General features: G+C 55.2%; 1 non-coding gene across 1 annotated transcript; it reads left to right on the top strand.

Moving 5' to 3' along the window:
• Nucleotides 1–18082: 18082 nt before the first annotated feature.
• TRNAD-GUC lies at nucleotides 18083–18154 on the top strand. The gene has a single exon. It is a non-coding gene; the product is annotated as a tRNA-Asp (tRNA).
• The last annotated feature ends 2404 nt before the right edge of the window (nucleotides 18155–20558 follow it).

Raw genomic sequence — 20558 nt, 5'->3', positions numbered from 1 at the left:
TCGCCATTGCAGGAGAGAAGGGTTCACTGGAATCGAATGCCCTGGCTCAGACCAGAGACACAGGAAGATTTTGCTTTTCATGGATCTGTGCAAAGCAAATTTTGTCTTTGTGTGAAACTGAGGTCGGAAATTAAATGTCCACATGGTGGCCCAATGCTCTAGGGAATGTGGGTGAAGGACTCGGGCTGAGAAATGATTTAACAGGGGGTTGTTTCAATTTATTGCCCTGATTAAAATCTAAGGCTAAAAGGCAGCCACTGTTGTTAGTACTTGTACCTGTGTAGGGACACCCCAGTGGGTGTCAAGTCCATTGTCTTCACCAGGGGCAGTTGATTATTTTAGCAAAGTACAAATTTCTTGGTCAAGGTCTAGACTCCAGAGAAAACAATACACTGCTGATAGGAAGAAGTACAAAAAAAGATTTTGCAGCCACCGTGGGCATAACTATGATGTGTCGTGTTTCACTCTTTATATCTGGCGCCACCTCCTTTCCCTTTAGCCTTGTAGTTGACCAAGGGCAAAGCTGAACATCTCCTCAGATACCAGGGAGTGTTTATGTCCATTCCTGCGAGCTACACAGGGGTTTGATGTTGCTGTTTCAGTCCTCTGGCTCTGCCGGGATAAGGAACAATTCAGGCTGTCACTGAACTGAAGGAGGAAGATCAGTTTTTGACAGGGAGAGGGACGCCTCCTCTTAAAGGTGTTTGTCTGGCTGGCAGTCCTGGTTCCCAGGTCTCACCCGTGGGGCTCCAGCAGTTTTGGGACCAGGTCACTCCCTTGGCCCCACCTGCCACCCCCAGGCGTTCCCCCCCAGGGACCCCAGCAGTGCAGTGGAGCTGAGCAGCATCTGCCTGCTTGCTCCAGTGGCTGCCGGCCCCTCCCCATGGCAGGGCAGGGTGGGTCTGTGCCTCCGCGCGCTGCCTCTGCCTGATCACCCCTGTGGCCAATGGGACGCTGTGGGGGTGATGTCTGGGGGCAGCAGCACACGGAGGCCCCCCAGCCTGCCCCGCCTTGGAGCCCCAGGTAAGTGCCACACTCCTGACTCCCTCCCAGAGCCTGCACCCCGGTCCACACACGCCTGCCCCCAACTCCCTCCCACAGCCTGTGCCCTCTCCCTCCACACACCCCCTCCCACCTGCCCCAATCTCCCGCCCAGAGCCTGCACCCCCACCCATCCTCCTGTTCCCCCACCCCCTGCCCCAGCCCAGAGCCTGCACCCAGCACCCAAACTCCCAGAGCCATAACAAGGAATTTTTGTGCCCGAGGCAAGGGCCGGCTCCAGGCTCTTTGGCGGCAGATCCCTCAGTCCCTGTTGGAGGGAAGGACCTGCCGCCCAATTGCCGCCGCTGCTTCATTCATCCTTCGGCGGCAATTGGGCAGCGGGTCCCTGAGTCCCTCTCGGAGAGAAGGACCCACTGCCGAATTGCTGCCGAAGAAGCGGCAGCAATAGAGCTGCCGATGAAGTGCCGCTGATCGGGGTAGAGCTGCGCCCCTCCACTTTGCGCACCCGAGGCAAGTGCCTCACTCGCCTGGCCCATGTTACGGTGCTGCAAACTCCATCCCAGAGCCTGCCCCCCAGAACCCCTCCCCCACCCAAACTCCCTCCCAGAGACCAGCCTCTCACCCCTTCTGCACCGAAACTCCCCCCAGAGCCTGCACCCCTCCTGCACCCCAATCCCCAGCCCAGGGCCTGCACCCCAGACCTCCTCCCCCGACCCAAACTCCCTTCCAGACCAGCCTCTCACCCCTTCTGCACCCAAACTCCCCCCAGAGCCTGCACTCCAGAACCCCTCCCCCACCCAAACTCCCTCCCAGAGACCAGCCTCTCACCCCTTCTGCACCCAAACTCCCCCCAGAGCCTGCACCCCAATCCCCAGCCCAGGGCCTGCACCCTAGACCTCCTCCCCCCACCCAAACTGCCTCCCAGAGCCTTAGGCAGGTGAGGGGCGGAGTTTTGGGGGCCAGGGTCTGGGCAGTATGAGTGACATTATTGGCCCACTGGGAGGACTGGAGGACTGGCACTGGCCCTAAGGTAAATTGTGGTTGAGACCCTGCTTTAAGGGATTGGAGCAATGCTGGAGAGACTGACGGGCAGGGAGCTGGGGAGCTGTGTGTGCTCCAAGGAGAGTTGTTGTTGTGCTCTGGTGACACAGAGCGGGGGTGGGGAGTTTGTAAGCTGTGGTGTTTGTATAGAAGAGAGAAAGTTTACTAACCCCCAGGTTAAAAACTGTTCCTGCTCTGGGCTATCCAGGGCACTCTCTGTTGTGAGTGTAGGTCAGTGGGTGAATGTTTCCTTCTAGGATAATAGGTTTGTAGTTCCAATCCAAGTGATTCCCTTTAAAAACTTTTTCAAATGAAAATCAATTTCCAGACCCATCTCCAGTATGTTCAGGAGTTCGCTGAATGGGGGCAGGGGGCTTGAAATGAATTTAAACACTCAGCATTTTCCTGTGCAAATGAATAAAGACCTAGCAGAGCTGTCCAGCAGCTGAAATCAGTTCCAGTCCTCGGCGTCTCTAAGAGGGACACTCGGTAGCTGAGGCACGTGGGACACCTCTGTGGTGAGGACAGGTGAAAAAATGCTGGATTCAATGAAAGCTGAGCCCATAGGAGGGGAAGGTGAACGGCAGCACCACACAGGGTCATAACACTCAGAGACGGGGCTTCGCTGTCACTGCCCCTGTGTTTTCCATCATTTATATCCAGGGGTGAAAGTAACACCCCTACCCCTCTCCCCCACACACGCCATGGGACACAGCCTCTCGGTGACTCACCCAGATGGGGGCTTGTCTCTGCATCTCCCCAACAGGGGAGCAGAGAGCCGAAAGGGCCACAGGAGGCCAATGGAGCTAGGCAGGGATAGAAAAGACTTCCCCTCCCTTCAGTCCCGTTAATCTCACCCATGAGACATTCCAGCACCGGGTGGGCTCAAAGCACCAACCTTCCCCTAGCAACGGAAGGGGGAACCAGCTCTATCACATGGAAGGAGGCTCCCCACCTCTGCTGCTGCCATCCTGCAGCCTTTAATATGGATTTGTTTTAACTAATGCAACCCACCCCCCTCCGCTAATCCATCCATGAAACATGGAGACAAGCTCCTGAAAGCAGGGTCCAGGGGTGCAATGAGTTAGTGTCCAGTACTTACAGAGCAGTGCTGAGAGGAGTCATGCTGAGGTTGTGAGTTCAAACTTCATCTACAGCACTAGTTTCCTTTAAGCAAATGGCTTCTGCCAATCATTTTGCCCTGCAGAAAATACAGTTGCAGCTCAGAAGACACCGAGGTCCCCTTGCTTTACAGAGAGCAGGGCAGATTCCACAGATCTCCCAGGCTCTGCTCTCCACCAGCCGCCTGTGTCAGGAGGGGTCGAGCAGAACCCAGAGCACTGCCCCCGACTCCCCCTCAGTCTTTGCTCCCCAAACCACCTGTGGGCTCACCCTCTTCGCTGTGAGACTCAAACCCTGCCTGGCTTTCTGTATGTTGGGGGTTTTTTGTTGTCTGTCATGTTGATGTGCATGTGGGTCCTGTGTGATTTTTGTGGATGCCATATAGTTTTGTGTGTGGGTGTATGACTTTTGCATGCAGATTGTTTTTTGCTATGTATTCTGGTATGTGGTTTTTGTGCTTTCCTGTTGTGGGCTTTTGCTGTATTTTTTGGTGTGGATTTGTTCTATGTTTTGTGTGGCTTTCCCTTGTGTGTCTATGGCTCTGTGTGCTGTGTGGGTTTGGTTTTTGTTTATGTCTGTGTGGGCCTGTGCAGTCTGTGATGGTCTCTTTCTCTCTGTTTGTCTCTCTGTTTGTATCTTCATGTGTAAATTCACTGGAACATTTCAAACTCTCCACAGCTTTGCCAATTTTCACCAGGAATTTTACTCATTAACAAATTCTCACTTGTTCCCTACCAGTTGGTGACCATCGCCCCAGGGGCCTGTCAGTCTCCAGGTCCTGATTTCCCATTGGCCCTTCCCCCTTCTATTGGGACTGGGAACTAGCCAACCAAAAAACCCCACTCAGTTTTAGTAAAGGGCCAACAGTCCCCTTACACAAGCTGGGCCTGTGAGGGAGGGAGAGCTCAGTGGTTTGAGTATTGGCCTGCTAAACCCAGGTGTGTGAGCTCAGTCCTTGAGAGGGCCATTGAGGGATCTAGGATAACAATCTGTCTGTGGATGGGCCCTGCTTTGAGTAGGGGGTTGGACTAGATACCTCCTGAGGTTTCTTTCAACCCTGGTATTCTATGATAGGGTCACCAATGTTCAGAGAAACTAGCACAGGCTGGGCCCATGGTGTAATGGTTGGCATGCTGAAATCTGAGTTCAAATCTCAGTGGGACCTTGTGGTAAATCCCTGGAGATCCAAGTGCTTTCCTATATCCAGCTGTCTAAGAATGAGTTGTTTACCTTGTGCTGAGTGACTCATACCCCCTGGAGCCAGGTCTTTGGTTGGAATGGGGTCTAGAAGTGGCTATGGTTTGACTGGGTGTTTGGGATTTTTGATGCCCACACGTTTGGCCCTTGTGCTTTCTACCACACTTTTTCTCTTGCCCACATGGCGCTTGAAGAAAGAGGTGTCAGGGTCAGGTTTCATAGTCAGGAAAAGGCAGGAGGGAGGAAGAGTCCCAGGCTGGAGCCCAGCACCTCTCCTCCTCTGGGCACCTAGGACAGAGGCGGCTGGTGCTGACAGCTCCAAGGGACGGCTTAAAAACCACAGAGCAACCAAGGGCAGGGCAAGAGGAGGGGAGAACCATGCCTATGCGTGGCCAGCAGACAGCCACAGAGACACCCAGCCAGGCTGCTCCCTGCTCCCTGGCATGCCGAACACCCACTGAAAACCACCCACAGCCAGCTGCTGCTGCTTTGTGGCCAACATCAGAAGATGGTAGGAAAGCAGGGCCAGCCCCCCTGGTGGGGCCTCTGACCGTTCCCACTCACGGTGCTCACTTTGGCAGTGGGGCAGGAGATTTTACCCCAAGAGGCTTTTCCCCAGCTGGCGAGAAGCAGAGAAACACCCAGGCTCCCAAGGTGCTATTTAGCAAGTACCGTCCAGCACAGGGACAGGTGCACACTTGGAAGAGGGAAACTGCTCCACACTCTAGCCCGGGCAGCTGCCCATTTTCTTTGGCAAGTCAGGAAGGGCAAAGGTGAGACTGGGAGCACCTGGGGCTCATGCCCCAGCCTTTGTGACACCCAACCCCCAACTCCTTCCCGGGGCTCTAGCTGAAGCCAGAGCATTGGCCTGAGCGGCCAAGAAGAGGTTCCAGCCCTGAAGGGAGCAGGACTTTCAGCACAAAGGTAAAACTACACCAACACAACCATGAAGAGACTTGAACCCTCAATCGCCTGATCCAAAGTCAGACAACTTATCCATTAGGCCATGTGGTCACAGGAACAAAACCTTTCCAAGTACTTATTTGGAAAAGGCAGACACTGTGTTTCTCAGGTCCTCCACTGAATGGGGCCGAGACTCTCTGGGCACAAGAAGTCGAGTTCCCAGCGAGATGTGAGACAATTCTCTGGAGCCAGGTACAGGACTTGGCAGGGAGGCTCAGGCATGAGGGATTGGGGTGCAGCGGACAGACCAGCTGTCTAGGTGCTTAGATTTGGTCTCACTGAGGAGAAGGAGGAATCCTGCTGATAGGCAGTGGCTGTGGAGAAAAAGTGGGATGTCCAGGCTGCTCCGGTCTCCTTCTTCCAGCTCCTCATCTGGCAGAGCTGCTCCACCAGCCTGGACAAGTCCTCTGCATGCACAGCAAATAGCCCAAGAGCCATTTCTGCCCAAACCTGTGCTGGGGGGTGAGCGTCTGTCTTCCCTGTCCCATGTGCCCTAGAACAGACCTCTAGATTGAGAGAGACAGTCAACAACTATTAAGGCTAAGATTATATAAATGGCGTCACAGAAACTGTGACTTTCAGAGATCTCAGGCTATGGCTACACTTACGGTTTGCAGCACTGGTAGTTTGCAGCGCTGGTCATCCAGCTGTGCAGGGCCAGCGCTGCAGTGTGGCCACATTGGCAGCATTTCCAGCGCTGTACTGAGAGGTGCATTGTGGGCAGCTATCCCACAGAGCACCTCGTCCCGTTTTGGCGCCGTTTTGGCGCTGAGTATTGTGGGAAGGGGAAGGAAGTGTGTGGGTCATTCCGCTTCCTGTTCCAACGCCCCGTGGTGCATCGCTTCACTTCCCAGCAGTCACACTTTCACCGTCCACGTTTCTTGCCATTTGTGAGTGCCGCACGCTGTGAAATGGAGCCTGAGCTGCTGAGGAATTTGCTGCTGACTGTCGCCAGCACATCACGTTTGGCAGTTGAGCTATTCCTTCAGCTCCAAAGTGACAGTGAGGATTCCGATGATGATATGGATTTGCCTAAAGCGGGTGACATGAAATTGCTTGTGGCGGTAACAGAAATGCTCAGCACCGTGGAACACCGCTTTTGGGCTCGTGAGACAAGCAGTGAGTGGTGGGATCACATTGTCATGGCAGTGGCTGCAGAACTTTCGTATGAGAAAAGCCACTTTCATGGGACTGTGTGCTGAGCTCGCCCCCACCCTGCGGCGCAAGGACACAAGATTGAGAGCTGCCCTGACGGTGGAAAAGCGGGTGGCTATTGCAGTGTGGAAGCTGGCAACTCCAGACAGCTACCGGTCGGTCGGGAACCAATTTGGGGTGGGAAAGTCGACCGTTGGAATCGTGTTGATGCAAGTTTGCAGGGCCATTAATCGCATCCTGCTGAGGAGAACCGTGACTGTGGGGAACGTGCAGGACATTGTGGATGGCTTTTCAGAAATGGGTTTCCCTAACTGTGGAGGGGCAATAGATGGGACGCATATTCCTATTCTGGCACCACCCCACCTAGCCTACGAGTACATTAATCGCAAGGGGTATTTCTCTATGGTTCTCCAGGCGCTTGTGGATCACCGTGGGCGTTTCATTGATATTTACACAGGCTGGCCTGGAAAAGTGCATGATGCACGCATCTTTCGGAACAGTGGCCTGTTCAGGAAGATGCAGGAAGGTATATTTTTCCAAGACCGAAAGATCACAGTAAGGGACGTTGAAATGCCCATTGTGATCCTTGGGGACCCCGCTTACCCATTAATGCCTTGGCTCATGAAACCATATACAGGGAAGCTGAACAGGAGCCAGGACCGTTTCAACTACAGGCTGAGCAGATGCCGAATGACTGTGGAGTGTGCTTTTGGCCGTTTAAAAGCTCGCTGGAGATGTCTATATGGGAAGCTAGACTTGGGGGAAAGCAGCATCCCTGCGGTTATATCCGCGTGCTGTACCCTCCATAATATTTGTGAAGGGAAGGGTGAAGCATTCAGCCAGGCATGGACCAACGAGGTGCAAGTCCTGGAGGCTGAATTTGCACAGCCAGACAGCAGGGCTACTAGAGACGCCCACCACCGGGCAACAAGGATTAGGGATGCCTTGAGGGAGAAATTTGAGGCTGAAAGCCAACAGTAATGTTTTTTTGCCTTGACCAGGAGTGACGTGCACTGGTTACAGTGCTTTTAAGTGCCTGTGTTTTCCTTGATGTTTGTTACCTGTGTTTTCATTGGGGTTTGTTATCTTTCACTTTATGCAATAATAAAAACTGATTCATAATCAAAAATCATTTATTTAAAAAAAAGGAAGTACACGGGCAGGGGGGTTGGTTGTTGAACTGTACATTCATAGTTTTTCATATGTACTGCCAGGAGTGCTGTGCACCTCAGGATTGTACTGTTGCATGGTGATGGGGGTTGAGTGCAGAGGGTAAGGGTCGTAGTTCTCTGGGCTCATAGGTGACCGTACAGGTGTCGGGGGCAGCTGGTGATGGTGTAGGTAAGAACCTGGATGCTGGGGAACGGGACTTGGAGCTGACATTGGTGCATAGGGGAAAGAGGTTTGGGAGGGTTGGGGTTTGGCACGGTAGTGCTCTGCCTGCATTGCTACCAGTGACTGCATAGTCTGTTTGGCGCGCAATGAGGTTTATAAGCTGCCTCGTGGTTTTCTTCAGCGTCAACGCCTTTCTCCTGCTTTCTGTTTGCCTCCAGTGATGCATCTTTTCTCTCCATTCCTGCGCATTTTTATTCTCTGTTGCACACTGGTTCATAACTGCCTTCACCAGTTCTTCTTTGCTCTTGTTCGGTTTCCTCCTCAGGTTTTGCAGCTTTCTTTCAGTCACTGATAAGACTGGCCCAGGACTACTCAAGGTCACTGTGAAAATGCAGCAAATGATACATTTTAAGAGAGCTTCCATTGTGTATAATCTGAAGTTATTTTAAAGTCTCACAAGCATTCCTCACACATTTCAGCAACTGCTAGAGAATTCACAGCCTCCCAGAAATGGTAATGGTAATTAACCCTGGGGTTTCCTTCCGCGGTGTGCTCGAGCAGGGTGCTGGTGCTTTGTTAAACGCAGCACCTCCATCTCCCTCAGGAATTAACCCTGGGGTTTCCTTCCGCGGTGTGCTCAAGCAGGGTGCTGGTGCTTTGTTAAACGCAGCACCTCCATCTCCCTCAGGAATTAACCCTGGGGTTTCCTTCCGCGGTGTGCTCGAGCAGGGTGCTTCTTGCTTCATGGCTAGGCTGCCTGTTTCGGGGCTTTGTTAACCCTGGGGTTCCTGGGGTTCCTGCCTGCCACGCTATGCAGTTGGGGAAACCAGCACTGAAACACTCCCTCCATTTCCCATAGGAGTTAATACTGGAAGATATCTCCCTTCTGCGGGTTACCAAAGAAGCAAGGGAGGGTCTCCTACAACAATGCGGATTCCGCCCGGGTGCTTATGCAGCGTGCCTCTGTGCAAGCATGGTTCCCCCACCCCTCCTGGAACAGTGGCGCGGACGCGTTAGCCTGAATGGGACAGGGACCACAATGGCTCTCCCTTTAAACTTGGTCACGCGAATTGCCTATGCTCTTGCAGAAACTTTTGAAGAGATTACAGAGGCAGATTACTGCGATGTGATAGACCACATCAATGGGATATTCCATGTCTAGGCATGCAGGCATGCAGCCATACCATCCCCCCTACTCTCCCAAAACCTTTGCGTTGCAATAAAAGCTGCTTACCTGGGACCTGCTCCTGTGATTCTTCTGCACCAAGTTCCAGGGGCTGCGACTGGCTAGCTTCCTCCTGGCTTGAGAAGAGCTCCTGACTGCATGCCTCCTCCGGGCTGGCTTCCCCCACCACAGTAGCCTCACTGTCTGCCTCCCCCTCCCCCTCCTCTACCGGCTCTGAACTGTCCATCGTGGTCCTTGGATTTACAGAGGGGTCACCCCCATAAATCACATCCAGCTCCTTGTAAAACCGGCAGGTAGTGGGGGCACTGCCGGATCTGCGGTTTCCCTCGCGTGCTTTGCAATAGGCACTCCGCAGCTCCTTTACTTTTACCCTGCACTGCAGCGCGTCACGCTCATGGCCCCTTTCCATCATGGCTCTCGATACCTGGGCAAAGGTATCATAATTCTTACGGCTAGAGCGCAGCTGTGCCTGCACAGATTCCTCCCCCCAAACACTGATGAGGTCCATCAGCTCGCCATTGCTTCATGCTGGGGCTCGTTTGCCACGTGGAGGCATGGTCACCTGTAAAGATTCACTGATTGCATTCCATACCTGGCTGAGCAAACAGGAAGGGGATTTTTTAAATTCCCGGGGCATTTAAAGGGCGGGTCACCTGAGGCCAGGGAAGTAGAGTCTGACCTGATGAGCAGAGTGGCTGAACAGGCATTCTGGGATACATCCTTATACCCTGGAGGCCAATCACAGCGCTGGTGTGTGGCCACACTTGATGACCAGCACTGCAGCACCAGCGCTGGAATCCTTATTCCCCATGCCGAGAGGGGTGTTCGGCCAGCGCTGCAGCCAGGGAGTTGCAGCGCTGGAAGTGCCTTGCAGGTGTGGCCACTTACTAATTGCAGCGCTGGTGGAGGCTTTCCAGCGCTGCAAATCGCCAGTGTAGCCATACCCTCAGTGACATTTTCCACCTCAGCCCTGGGGCAGCAAGACTGGAGCTGTCGGCCGGTGGGGGCCTCACAGCTATCAGCCACCAGTGTCGGAAGGGGCTCCCACAGGCCCATGCCACCACGGATGGACCCCACAGCTCCCAGCTGCTGTGAGTGGATCCCAGAGCTCCCAGCCACCACATGGGACAGGGGGACCCTGGAGCTCCCAGTGGGGTGACTGGGTTATAAAGTCCGGTCAGCGGTGCTGCGGGGCTCAGGCAGGCTGGTCCCTACGTGTCCTAGGGCACCGCACTGTGCCCTGGAAGTGGCCAGTAGGTCCCCCCTGCTGCGCCGCTGACCAGGAGCCACCTGAGGTAAGTCTGCACCCCAACCCCTTGCCCCAGCCCTGAACCCCCCGAAACCCAGAGCCCCCTCTTGCACCCCAGAGCCCTCACCCCTCTGCACTTCAACCTCCTGCCCCAGCCCAGAGCTTCCTCCCACACCTGGAACCCCTCATCCCTGTCCTCACCCCAGAGCCATCACCCTGTCCTGGACCCCAACCCCCTGTCTCAACTCACAGCCCCCTCCTGCACTGCGAATCCCTCAGCCCCACACTGCAGCCTCCTCCTCCACCCCAAACCCCTCATCTCCCCACAGCTCCCACAGGCAGACCCTGGAGCTCCCAGCAGCCATGGGTGGCCGGGGAGCCCCCACAGCCCCACCCCACTGCGTATGGACCCTGCAGCTCCTACAAGTGGACCCCAGAGCTCCCAGCCGCTGCGGATGGACCCAGGATTTCCCAACAGGCCTTGATGGTGGGAGGACCCCGCAGCCCCACGTCACTGCTCACAGACCCTGCAGCGCCGAAGCCCCTGGAGCTCCCGGCCGCCCCAGGCAGGAGAGGAGCCCCCAGCGCTCAGACACCGCAGGCAGAGCCCGGCGCTCCCAGTCACCGGGGTGGGGGGTGAGGAGAAGCCGCAGCCCCCGGCCATTGCAGGTGGCCCTGTAGCTCCCAGCCGCCGCGGGCGGGCGGACGCCAGAGCTCCCAGCTGCCATCGGGACCCCGCGGCCCCCACGGGCAGGACCCGTCACCCCGCGACCGGCAGGAAACAGCCGCGCGCGGAAGCGCCTCGCGCCCTGTGACCCCCCCGGCGCTGCGGCTTCTCGCCAGGCGGGAGGCGGCGCCGCTGCTGCAGTCTCGGTTCCTCCGCCCGGCAGCGGGACCCGGCCCCGCGCGGCCTCGCGCCGCTTCTCGCGGGCGGCGCTGAGCTCTGAGCGCACAAGTCCCTGGCGGCTCCGCCCCGCATCGCTGTAAGACAACGTCACCAATGGGAGCTGAGCCTGTCAGAAACCTCAGTTGGGGAGGGCCCAATGGGAGACCAGCTTTCAGAGACCCGCCCCACGCAAGGGCCAATGGGTGATTAGCTGTCAAAAAACACTAGGCAGGCTGGCACCAGCCAACCAGGAACCGCCCCTCATCTCAAGCCCCCAAACAGCCCCCCCACCCCCCACCTGTCCTATGCCCCACAGCAGCAGCCAGCACCAGGTGGCTCATGTCACACCCCACAGCAACCCCCAAAGCAGAGTCTCAATTTCCCTCCACCCACCACTGCTCTTCATCAGGTAACAAAAACCTCACCCAAACACCAAAAAAGAAAGGAGACACTTTCTGCTTCCTACAACCAAGCTTCTCCCGCAGCCCCTTCCCCATGTCTGGCCACATGCTCCCAACTCAGGGTGACCACACTCCCCCTCAGGGCAGACTCTGCTCAGCCCGGCTCCCCACAGCCTGCACTAAACATGTGGGTCCCAACCCCAAAACTTACTCATATTTTACCCCAATGGCCCCAAACTGCCGCTTTTAATATGCAAATAAGGTGCTGCCACACTCAGGCCACACCCGAGCTCTGCCGTGGAGCCACCCAGCACAGAACCAGGTGATATTTAAATTAGCCAGGACGCCACTCAGTCATTTCCCTCTGCTCCCAGCAGGTGGCGCCGGAGAGCTCCGAGCTCGCTCAATTCCCTTTCTCGCGTCGGCTTCAGCCCCCGGGTTACAAACGCACCAACCGGGGAGCAGGAGTGTGGGGCTGCTCCAGGGTGACCAGATGCCCCATGTTTAAAGGGACAGGCAGGTCCGGGAGGACTTTTTCTTATATAGGAGCCTATTACCCCCCCACCCCTGTCCCGTTTTCCACAGTTTCTTCAAGGTCACACTATGAAGCCTGGTCTACACTACGCGTTTAAACCGGTTTTAGGAGCGTAAAACCGATTTAACGCCACAACCGTCCACACTAGGAGGCACCATATATCGATTTTAATGGCTCTTTAAACCGGTTTCTGTACTCCTCCCTAACGAGAGGAGTAACGCTAGTATCGGTATTAAAATATCGGATTAGGGTTAGTGTGGACGCTGATCGACGGCATTGGCCTCCGGGAGCTATCCCACAGTGCACCAGTGACCGCTCTGGACAGCATTCTGAACTCGGATGCACTGGCCAGGTAGACAGGAAAAGCCCCGCGAACTTTTGAAATTCATTTCCTGCTTCCCCAGCGTGGAGATCTCATCTCATCAGCACAGGTGACCACGCACAGCTCATCAGCACAGTTAACAATGCAGTCTCCTGAGAATCGTAAAAGAGCCCCAGCATGGACTGCACGGGAGGTACTGGATCTGATCGCTATCTGGGGAGAGGATTCAGTGCTAACAGAACTGCGTTCCAAAAGACGAAATGAAAAGGTATTTGAAAGAATTTCTAAGGCTATGACGGATAAAGGCCACAGCCGGGACTCAGTGCAGTGCAGAGTGAAAGTTAAGGAGCTCAGACAAGGCTACCAGAAAACCAAAGAAGCAAACGGAAGGTCCGGGGCAGGTCGAAAAACATGCCGCTTCTATGCTGAGCTGCATGCAATTTTAGGGGGCTGCGCCACAAGTACCCCACCCCTGATGGTGGATTCCGAGGTGGGGGTTGTAATCTCTGCCATGGCTGAGGATTATGCAGACGGGGAAGATGAAGATGAAGAAGAGGAGGAAGACATAGCAGAGAGCACACAGCACTCCGTGAGCCCCAGCAGCCAGGAGCTTTTTATCACCCTGACGGAATTACCGTCCTCCCAGCCCTCACAAGCCACTATCCCAGACAATGACGCCATGGAAGGGAGCTCTGGTGAGTGTACCTTTGCAAATAGCAAACATTGTTTTTTAAGCAAGCCTTTTTTAATGATTGATTTGCCCTGAGGACTTGGGATGCATTCGCAGACAGTATAGTTACTTAGAAAAGTTTGTTAACATGTCCGGGGATTGAGAGGAAATCCTCCAGGGACATCTCGATGAAGCGCTCCTGAAGGTACTCCAGAAGCCTTTGCAGAAGGTTTCTGGGCAAGGCAGCCTTGTTCCGCCCACCGTGGTAGGACACTTTACCACGCCATGCATGTAGCAAGTAATCAGGTATCATTGCGTGGCAAAGCATAGCAGCGTATGGTCCCGGTGACTGCTGGCATTCAAGAAGCATCCGTTCTTTATCTTGTTCTGTTATCCTCAGGAAAGTGATATCGTTCAGGATAACCTGGTTAAAAATCAGGAATTTAAGTAAGGGGGGTGGCCATTTTTCTACTGGGTTCGTGGACTGCATCAGGTTAAAAAAAAAACTTTCCTGCACGTAGCGAAGCGGGGGGAGGGGAGGAGTGAAATGCCGATGATCTTTTCTGTGTTTGGTCACCGGCGATCTTCCCCAAGGTACCAGACACGCAGTGGGTAGGGGGGGGAAAGGTTGTTGATTAGCAGGGAGCTAGCGTGGTATTAGCCATGCGTTGGGGGGGAGGGGTACATCACTACAGAAGCAGAAAGACAGTGGCTTACCATGGCCGCATGCAAGCTGAATTCTGATGCCTGGACCTGTGTCTGTGAGATCTGTAACTCCAGAGCTGCAGGCACTCACTATTAAGATTAAAAATGCGACTTTGTAGGGAAATCACATGTGCTAGGTGAATACTTCTTTTCACTGTGAAAGAGTATAATCATTGTTCTGTAAAATGTATCTTTCTAAATATTTATCTCCCTCATGCAGCTGCAAATTTTTCAACCATCCCTCCTCCATCCCAAAGGCTAGCACAGATAAGGCGGAGGAAAAAGAAGACGCGAGATGAGATGTTCTCGGATATTATGGAAGTTACACGCAATGAAAGAGCTCATCTGAATGAGTGGAAGGACGTGGTTTCAAATTACAGGAAAGAGGCCAGTGAACATGAGGACAGGAGGGATGAATGTGAGGACAGGAGGGACAACCGAGATGAGAGGTGGCGGCAGGAAGACCGGCAGGAAAATCAGCGGTGGCGGCAGGAAGATCAGCGGTGGCGGGATGCAACTCTGGGGCTGCTGCGTGATCAAACTGACATGCTCCGGCGTCTTGTGGAGCTTCAGGAAAGGCAGCATGATCACAGAGTGCCGCTGCAGCCCCTGTATAACCACCCTCAACCCTCACCTTGTTCCACATCCTCCTCACCCAGACGTGTAAGAACGCGTGGGGGGAGGCTCCGTGCACCCGCCCACTCCACCCCCATGGACAGCCCAACCAGAAGGCTGTCGTTACTGTGAATTTTTTTTTTAATGGCCTTCTCCATCCCTCCTATCCTCCTCCCAAACCACACCCTTACTTCTCTCCCTCTTTTTATAAGGAATCAATAAAGAATTCATGCTTTTTAAATGAGAGTGACTTTATTTGCATAAGTAAGCTGTACTCGAAGGGGGTGGGGGAGTTGCTTACAGGGACTGAGTCAATCAAGGGGGTTGGGTGTTCATCAACAAACACAGCAGTCACACTGTACCCTGGCCATTGATGAAGCTCGTTTTCAAAGCTTCTCTGATGCGCACCGCTTCCTGGTGTGCTCTTCTAATCTCCCTGGTGTCTGGCTGCGTGTAATCAGCGGCCAGGTGATTTGCCTCAGCCTCCCACCCCGCCATAAAGGTCTCCCCCTTACTCTCACAGAGATTGTGGAGAATACAGCAAGCAGTAATAACATAGGGGACATTGGTTTGGCTGAGGTCTGAGCGAGTGAGTAATGTGCGCCAGCGCGCCTTTAAACGGCCAAATGCACATTCCACCACCATTCTGCACTTGCTCAGCCTGTAATTGAACAGATCCTGACCACTGTCCAGGCTGCCTGTGTATGGCTTCATGAGCCATGGCATCAAGGGGTAGGCTGGGTCCCCCAGGATAACGACAGGCATTTCAACATCCCCAACTGTTATTTTCTGGTCTGGGAAGTAATTCCCTTGCTGCAGCCGTTTAAACAGAGTAGTGCTTCTGAAGACGCGAGTGTCATGAACCCTCCCTGGCCATCCCACGTGGATGTTTGTGAAACGTCCCTTGTGATCTACCAGTGCTTGCAGCACCATTGAAAAGTACCCCTTGCGGTTTACGTACTGGGTGCCCTGGCGCTGCGGTGCCAAGATAGGGATATGGGTTCCATCTATCGCCCCCCCACAGTTAGGGAATCCCATTGCAGCAAAGCCATCCACTATGGCCTGCACGTTTCCCAGAGTCACAACCTTTCGTAGCAGCAGCTTAGTGATTGCTTTGGCTACTTGGATCACAGCAGCCCCCACAGTAGATTTTCCAACTCCAAATTGATTCCCGACTGACCGGTAGCTGTCTGGCGTTGCAAGCTTCCACAGGGCTATCGCCACTCGCTTCTCTACTGTGAGGGCTGCTCTCATCTTGGTATTACGGCGTTTCAGGGCAGGGGCAAGCAAGTCACAAAGTTCCATGAAAGTGCCCTTACGCATGCGAAAGTTTCGCAGCCACTGGGAATCGTCCCACACCTGCAACACAATGCGGTCCCACCAGTCAGTGCTTGTTTCCCGGGCCCAAAATCGGCGTTCAATGGATAGAATCTGCCCCATTACCATCAGGATCTCCAAAGTGCAGGGGCCCGCCGTTTGAGAGAATTCTGTGTCTACGTCCTCATCACTGTCATCGCCGCGCTGCCGTATCCGCCTCCTCCTCGCCTCGGATTGAAGGTCCTGGTTCACCATAGACTGCACTAGAGTGCGCGAGGTGTTTAAAACATTCACGATTGCGGTATGGAGCTGAGCAGGGTCCATGCTTGCTGTGCTATGGCGTCTGCACAGTTCACCAAGCAAAAAAAGGCGCGAAACGGTTGTCTGCTGCTCAGGGAGGGAGGGGTGAGGCTGTACCCAGAACCACCCGCGACAATGATTTTTGCCCCATCAGGCACTGGGATCTCAACCCGGAAATGCCAAGGGGCGGGGGAGGCTGCGGGAACTATGGGATAGCTACGGGATAGCTACCCACAGTGCAACGCTCCAGAAATCGACGCTAGCCTCGGACCATGGATGCACACCACCGATTTAATGTGTTTAGTGTGGCCGCGCGCAATCAATTTTATAAAATCTGTTTTACAAAACCGGTTTATGCAAATTCGGAATAGTCCCGTAGTGTAGACGTACCCTGAGGCTGCTCTGCGGGGACGGACTTGCACACTTGGGAGCCATCAGCTGGATCTGCATGCCTGGGAAGCTGCGTCCCTCCAGAGGCGCTTGGGAAGCCAAAGGGGCCGTGGGTGAGTTTGTGATGAGGTGAGTGTGAAGTGTGGAAGGGGGAGGGTGGCAAGAGGAGGTTTTGAGAGGAAAAAAGGTGCTGCTGAGCTGGTAGGTGAGGGCAAGGTCCCAGGCGGGTGTTGTGTGAGGAGCTGTGTAGGCCCGGAAAGGCGTCCTGCTGGGCAAGGGCAGGTGAGGAGGGCCAGGGCTTTTCCCAGGGCTGTTGCTGCGGCCAAAGCCTTTGGGAAGCAGAAGAGGGCCAGGGGTGTTGTTGCCTGCTGGGGCCCATGCGACGGTGTAGGTGTACGCTGACCATAGCTGGTCTGTGGGAGCTGGGGCAACTCACCGTGCCCCTTTCCTCATTAGTATAGTGGTGAGTATCCCCGCCTGTCATGCAGGAGACCGGGGTTCGATTCCCTGATGGGGAGGGTGACCCCTTTTGAAGGGGGGACAAAGAAATCCCTGGCCTGCCCACCCCATGCCTTGCATTCTCCTTCGACGGCCACTTCCCTTCGCACCCCGCACTGATGACTTTCACCTCCAGAGAGACAATTACCTCGCAAGGAAATGCTCGCCCTAGCCAAAGCCTCCCCCGGGGCCTGCACGTGGGGGCACGTTTCAGAGCGGCAAAGGGAAATAGGCTGACCAGGGCCATGAGGACAATGGCCCAGACAAACGGGGAGGGACTTGGTCCAGGGGTGGAGGAAGACAGAAAAAGGGACAGGCATGGGATTGGCTTCCTGTCTTTTTTCCTTTGCTCAGCATTTGACCTGTGACTGTAATGGGGAGACTTGAGAAATACCTGTGGCCGCCGGCGAGGTAGGTGACCGCCCCGAGAGCGCAGAGCTGAGCATTTTCCGCTGGGCTGCTTCCTGTACCCCCAGCGCCTGGCCGTGATCGTATAGTGGTTAGTACTCTGCCCCGTGGCCGCAGCAACCTCGGTTCGAATCCGGGTCACGGCATTGCTTTTTGGTGGGGAGGGGCTATCCTGCAGCGTGCCTCGTGGCTCAGTCTGACGGCGTCCGTTTGCAAAGAGAGCCATCAGCCGGTCCTTAGTTTCTGCTTGGTAAAGGCAAGTCAGTGGGGTCCATCCATCAGAAAAAGAGTCCCAGGACTTCTTGCTGGGCGCCAGGGTCCAAAATCGGCGCATTCCATCCTGGAAAGGGCTGTGTTTGGAATGTCCCTCCAGTGCGCGTTGAAGGGAAGAATCTGCGTGCCTGGGAAGCTGCGTCCCGCCAGAGACGCTTGAGAAGCCAAAGGGGCCGTGGGTGAGTTTGTGATGAGGTGAGTGTGAAGTGTGGAAGGGGGAGGGTGGCAAGAGGAGGTTTTGAGAGGAAAAAAGGTGCTGCTGAGCTGGTAGGTGAGGGCAAGGTCCCAGGCGGGTGTTGTGTGAGGAGCTGTGTAGGCCCGAAAAGGCGTCCTGCTGGGCAAGGGCAGGTGAGGAGGGCCAGGGTTTTTCCCAGGGCTGTTGCTGCGGCCAAAGCCTTTGGGAAGCAGAAGAGGGCCAGGGGTGCTGTTGCCTGCTGGGGCCCATGCGACGGTGTAGGTGTACGCTGACCATAGCTGGTCTGTGGGAGCTGGGGCCGCTCCCCGTGCCCCTTTCCTCGTTAGTATAGTGGTGAGTATCCCCGCCTGTCACGCGGGAGACTGGGGTTCGATTCCCCGACGGGGAGGGTGACCCCTTTTGAAGGGGGGAACAAAGAAATCCCTGGCCTGCCCACCCCATGCCTTCCATTCTCCTTCTACGGCCACTTCCCTTCACACCCCGCACTGATGACTTTCACCTCCAGAGAGACAATTACCTCGCAAGGACATGCTGGCCCTAGCCAAAGCCTCTCCCTGGCCTTCCGCCCCCGGGCCCAGCTTCGGGGCCTGCACGTGTGGCACGTTTCAGAGCGGCAAAGGGAAATAGGCTGGCCAGGGCCATGAGGAAAATGGCCCAGACAAACGGGGAGGGACCTGGTCCAGGGCTGGAGGAAGACAGAAAAAGGGACAGGCATGGGATTGGCTTCCTGTCTTTTTTCCTTTGCTCAGCATTTGACCTGTGACTGTAATGGGGAGACTTGAGAAAGACCTGTGGCCGCCGACGAGGTAGGTGGCCGTCCCGAGAGCACAGAGCTGAGCATTTTCCAGTGTGCTGCTTCCTGTACCCCCAGTGCCTGGCCGTGATCGTATAGTGGTTAGTACTCTGCGCCGTGGCCGCAGCAACCTCGGTTCGAATCCGGGTCACGGCATTGCTTTTTGGTGGGGAGGGGCTATCCTGCAACGCGCCTCGTGGTTTTTCCATCCTGGTGTTACAGAGATAGTGTACTTTCTTTCTTTCCTTTAATAAAATCCTTTTCTTTTTAGAACCTGATTGATTTCTTCCCTTGTTTGGATTTTCAGGGGAAGAGGAGGGGGAAAAGTGAATCCCTCTTTGTTTGATTCAAGGAGTTTGAATCAAGGTATCTTTCCCAACAAGTAGGAGAGGGGGAAGAAGGTGGGGGAATGGTTTATTTCCCTTAGGGTTACGAGTCAAGGAGTTTGGATCTGTGTTCCCCAGGGAAGGTTTGGGGGAACAGGGCGTGGGCTAGACACTGGAACTTCTAGAGGGTGGCAGCTTTACCAGATCTAAACTAGTATTTAAGTTGAGAGGGGCCCATGCAGGTCCCCATCTTGTGGATGCTAAAGTTCGAAGTGGGAAATAAACATATGACGGGGCGATGCCCGCATTCTCCCAGCCTGTCGACTAAGGGCTCCTGATGAGCGTGGTGGACGGGAAATTCGGCCATCTGACTTTTGGCCTTGCTGCCTGTAGCGGTCAGGCCGAAAAATCAAAAGCCATCCTCCCCAGGCCCACAGCCACCCAGGGGCTCCTCTGCACCATCTGGCCTCCACGAGTGCCGCACTCTGACCAGCTGAACCAGGCAAGCCACGGGAAACTTCTCAAGGTCTTCCCCTGGTGTGGGCTTGGATGCGAAAAGCACCTGGCCGTTCATCAGCTGTTGCAAGAAGTGTGCAGAGTAGGAGTAGCGATGGGGCTGTAGCTTTCCACAGCATCTCAATTTGGGCAGCTTTCCATTCCCCTTTTCTGTGTAATGTCCCTCCCACGGGTTTCACTTGCGGAGCTGTACGACTCTGGCAGGGTGGCCATTTAGAAATCTTTTCCTTGCTTTTCTTTTTCGCCTGGCCCCAGCGTTAGGACCGTTTGGGTGTTTCAGTGGGTGTGTTTTCCCATTTGGAGGCATTTGGAAGTTTGGAAGGGGAGCCGAAAGAGGAGTCTTTTTCACAAGCAAGTTGGCTTTCTGCACAGGTAGGGCCCTTGGCCGTAAAGCTTAGCTCCGTCAGTGCGTCTGTATGGGGTTCCTCCAGTGCCTCAAGAGCCCGTGCTAAACTCTCGGTGTGGGGCGTTTGGCTTGCGCCAGTCAGAGTGCGGTGCCCTGTGTCTTCCCAGGGCTGGCTCCCGTGAGGCGCGCATAACTTGGGAGGAAAGGGGTAGAAGAGAAAGCAAGTGAAGCTGACTTCGAGTGGTGGTGCCCCTGGGCGGAGTGGTCCTCCTGCTCCTTCCTGTCGGAGGGGTGGGCTTGGGGGGTCTGGCTGTGGGCGGTGGGAGGATGGTGTCCAGGGAAGTCCCAAAGGTCACCCTGCGCCGGCGGAGTGTGAAGCCTCTCCCCTAGGTTGGGGTGCCGAGTATTAAGCCTTCCTCTGTGGCTTGGGCTGGGGAGCGTGATCCGGCGTCGGGTACATTTGGGTGGAGCTGGCGGCCGGCAAGAATTCGGGCCATCAGGTCAAACCTCTGTGGACACTGGGGGCGAGCCGGCAGGCCTACGATTTTGGCTTCGCGGGCGGGCAGCTCAAGCCTGGCCTCCTATGAGCCTGGAAGGCAGCCGGCCGGGCTCACCCGTCTCCAACTTCCTTTCAGGGAGCAGGTGGAGCGAGGAGCCCAGAGAGGGGAGCCCAAGGAGGTGTCAGGAGCTTAGTCCTGCCCTGCGCCTGCGCCCAGCAGGGCTCTTGCCCGCTCCCAGCCCACCTGGTTTTGGCCTCTGCCACCCCTAGCAGTCAGCCAAAAGAGCAGAAGCCACCCTCTCCCTCCTGGAA

This window comes from Mauremys mutica, unplaced genomic scaffold (assembly GCF_020497125.1).
Source record: "Mauremys mutica isolate MM-2020 ecotype Southern unplaced genomic scaffold, ASM2049712v1 Super-Scaffold_100303, whole genome shotgun sequence".
NCBI classification, from domain to species: domain Eukaryota; kingdom Metazoa; phylum Chordata; order Testudines; family Geoemydidae; genus Mauremys; species Mauremys mutica.
The sequence above is the reverse complement of the archived record's forward strand: the minus strand, read 5'-3'. Positions and strand labels throughout refer to the sequence as shown.